We start from the raw sequence: 3,329 nt of genomic DNA, 5'->3' as shown, positions 1-3,329 counted from the left end.
GCGTTGTTTAGGATCTTTGTCGGGCCGTCCGTTTAAAGACCAGCATTCATTTCTCTTATGTCCCGCTCTTTTGCAATACGTGCAATACTTCTCCGCGAGGTTTATGCTTGCGGGTTTTTCGGCTCTGGGCAATGAAAATTTAGTTGCATACCGGCTTGACCGGCAATCTCGCCCGAGATGTCCTATTTTCCCGCATTTATGGCAGCGTACGCCCGAATTTTTCGAATTTTGATTATGACCGTTCTTATGACGCTCGTTATTACCGACTCGTAGAGTTGTTCCTTTTACTTTTTCTTCCGCGCTCGCGGCATTAATAGCTTCCTGTAAGCTAGTATATTTCTGCGATCGTACTACTAATTTAATGTCCTCTCGTAGTCCTAGCTCAAAATTCAACAGGGCTTGATCCTGAATTGTTTCTAGGATTGCTCGTTTTTGTTCGCTCGTATTATCACGTTTTTCTATCAGCGATTCGTATAGCTCCATCGCTAGCGTATCCACGCGTCGTCCGTATGTGTGCGCATTTTCGCCTGGCTTTTGTTTTAAAGCGTTAAATTCTATTGTAGGTGTGACGTCCCGCGTTTTCCCAAATAATTATCTTCTATCTCGCGTCGTAATTGCTCGAAATCCCTTATACCTCGGGTTTGAAAATCTAACAGAAGTTTTCCCTTCAATTTCGTGTTTAATATTTCTTCTAACAGGGCTGGTTTTTCCGCATAGTTAATCTTTTCTATAGCGTACGTACTGGCGCTGATAAATTCCTGCATCTTCTGACGCGAATGTCCGTCTATCTCGGGTATCAAACTACGTGCGTACTTTTAGACGTAGATATCCCGTTGGTCGGTCTCTTAATTCTCGTACATCATTTAATGTTCGCCCGTACGTTACGTTCATCGTCCTTTGTTGATCTTCATGACAGTCGGAAATTTTCGCGATCGTAGTTTGCAATTTCTATTCTACTTATTCGATCTTGCAGTCCCGTAATTACTTCTAACACTCTGTCTAATATCTGTTCTTGCCTAGATGGAAGGGGTAAGTGCGCGCTTTCGCCTGCGATATTCCGGAGACGACTTATTTCGGCTTCTATCTCCGCGGTTGCTATTGATTGATCGTTCGTGTTCGCGACGTTACCGTTTTCGCGGGAGGTCGATGGTTGATGCGTTGCCATATTTCCTGGTGCGGAGTGAGTGCGTATGCCTTCAAATAATTGGCTCTCGTATGATATTAACGAGGGTTCTCCATGCTCACTCCTGGTGTCGGCTAACAGACTATAGTCGGATTCTACGACCGGAAATACTCTCTCGATCGTTAGGTCCGGATGTAATTCCAAATCGGATTCGCTACTACTCGAATATCGTGGTTCTAACACGCGTCGCACGTTATCGCGTATATCTCTTACAGCCTTGGCGACCATACGCACGGGACTAATTTGGCTAATCCTCGTACGCCTCGGTATAGGCTTGCTGTAAACTCGCGAAGAAATCGGTACGTTCGTTCGGTCGCGATTATTTTCGCTTCGGGACATTTATCCGTTACAAATAGCTTTTTCGGACTTACATTAACGCAGTTACTCGCATGTTTCCTGTAGTCCGCTGTTCGCTGAGTCACCGTTGTCGGTTGCGCCTCTCGGGTTACGCTGCTATCTGCGTCCTGGTCGTCGGCTGCTATATCGGGTGCTCGCTGGGAAAGGGTATCTGGCTTCTGCTTCTCCTCTGTGGGCTGCTTCTTCACTGTTTTTTATTGATTCCCTTTATTTGCAGATTGCTGCTGTCGTCGCCGTCTCGGGTCCTGGGCCAGCTTAGTGGATCCCACCGCTGCCACCAAAATGTTGTGCCGCTCCACGGCACGGTTCGGGATCCACGAAGGACTCGGGAGTGGTCGCACAATACAAGCACCTTTATGTAGTCTTTTAGAAAATATATATTTATTCTTTTAATTTCACAATACACAAGTATGGTTTACTTATAGTCACCACCTCACTTAGCGGTACTCGCGTAGTAATAAGAACTCGGCGCGATGCGTTACGTCTCTTAATTGACCGAATTTCTGACCGTCGACCGTAGATCGGGTCGCGCTTATATTTGATATTTTGTGGGTCATCCTTGGACCGTCCGCGCTAATCCGTCAGCGTTCCACTTATCGGACGAGGCCGCGTAAACATCTGAGTTAGCGTTTTCTTTTGTTTCGAATTTATTTGCCTTCAGGGTCGTCTTTTAAATTAATTTTATTGTTTATCTTATTTTAAATAATATGATTTCGTTCGTGTAAGCTAAACACGTATCGTGGCGCAATGGTCACTTGTGCAATATCGCACTCGTGACAGTATATATATATATAGGATGTTCGGAAAGTGCCGGGACACCTGAATATCATGGAAAGTATAAGTATTAAAGAAAAGCATTTCAGACAAAAGTTGTAAGGTTCAAAAAGATCTATTTACTGATCACATCCGTTTGACTTTGGGTGGAGTCGCCAAGGTCAGGTCAAGGTTACATCAATTTTTTTAAATAGAACATCCCATTTTTCATTGCACATTCTTATAGCACATCTCGAGAGCTTTCCCCAAAACACTATAATAAAATATTTATTAAAATTAATAAAATATTTATTAAAATTAATAAAATATTTATTAAAACACTATAATAAATTTTTTATTAAATACTTTTTGAATTATGAGACTTGAAAATCATCGTATGTGCCAGCATTAGCATTACCCAAAGTGTCCGACCGACGGCTAAAATCTCTTGAATATTGTTCAGAATAACGACCTGGATAACATTTGTCAAGATTAAGACTATTGGAGGTTGAACCTCTTATTTTCATTTTTACGTAGAAATAAATTTTTAGTGCAAAGGTAAAAATAAGAAGTAGCATCAAATTATTAAAATTGCTTGTCAATTTAATTCGCGATTACTAGAGTAGTTTTAATTGCGTTTATTTAGTCCGGAAAAACAATTCGGCGCGCAGTTTGAAAAAGACTACAATATGGTATATATGCAAGTACATATATAGTATATATTAGTAATTCAAGATTGAATTATTTAAAGCAACGAAGATCCAGCTCCGACCGTAATAGGCAGTTACATTCTAGTACTAAAAATAAGAAGAACAATCTCAAATGACCTTGAGCTTGACAAATGTTATCCAGGTAATGATCCTGAACAACATTTCCGAACACCCGTATATGTATTGTAACCGTACTCGCGAGCAACGGCACAACTTCGTCGCATGTTCTTCGTACTCCTCTTACGCAAAAGTATCTCCTCTCTCTCGGTAACCGAATTTTGCGACAGCCAGGCGGTTTTTCGGCCAAGATTGTAATTCTTATTACT

Source organism: Trachymyrmex cornetzi, unplaced genomic scaffold, assembly GCF_001594075.2.
Source record: "Trachymyrmex cornetzi isolate Tcor2-1 unplaced genomic scaffold, Tcor1.1 scaffold175, whole genome shotgun sequence".
Taxonomy (NCBI): domain Eukaryota; kingdom Metazoa; phylum Arthropoda; class Insecta; order Hymenoptera; family Formicidae; genus Trachymyrmex; species Trachymyrmex cornetzi.
Note: the sequence above shows the minus strand (reverse complement) of the source record.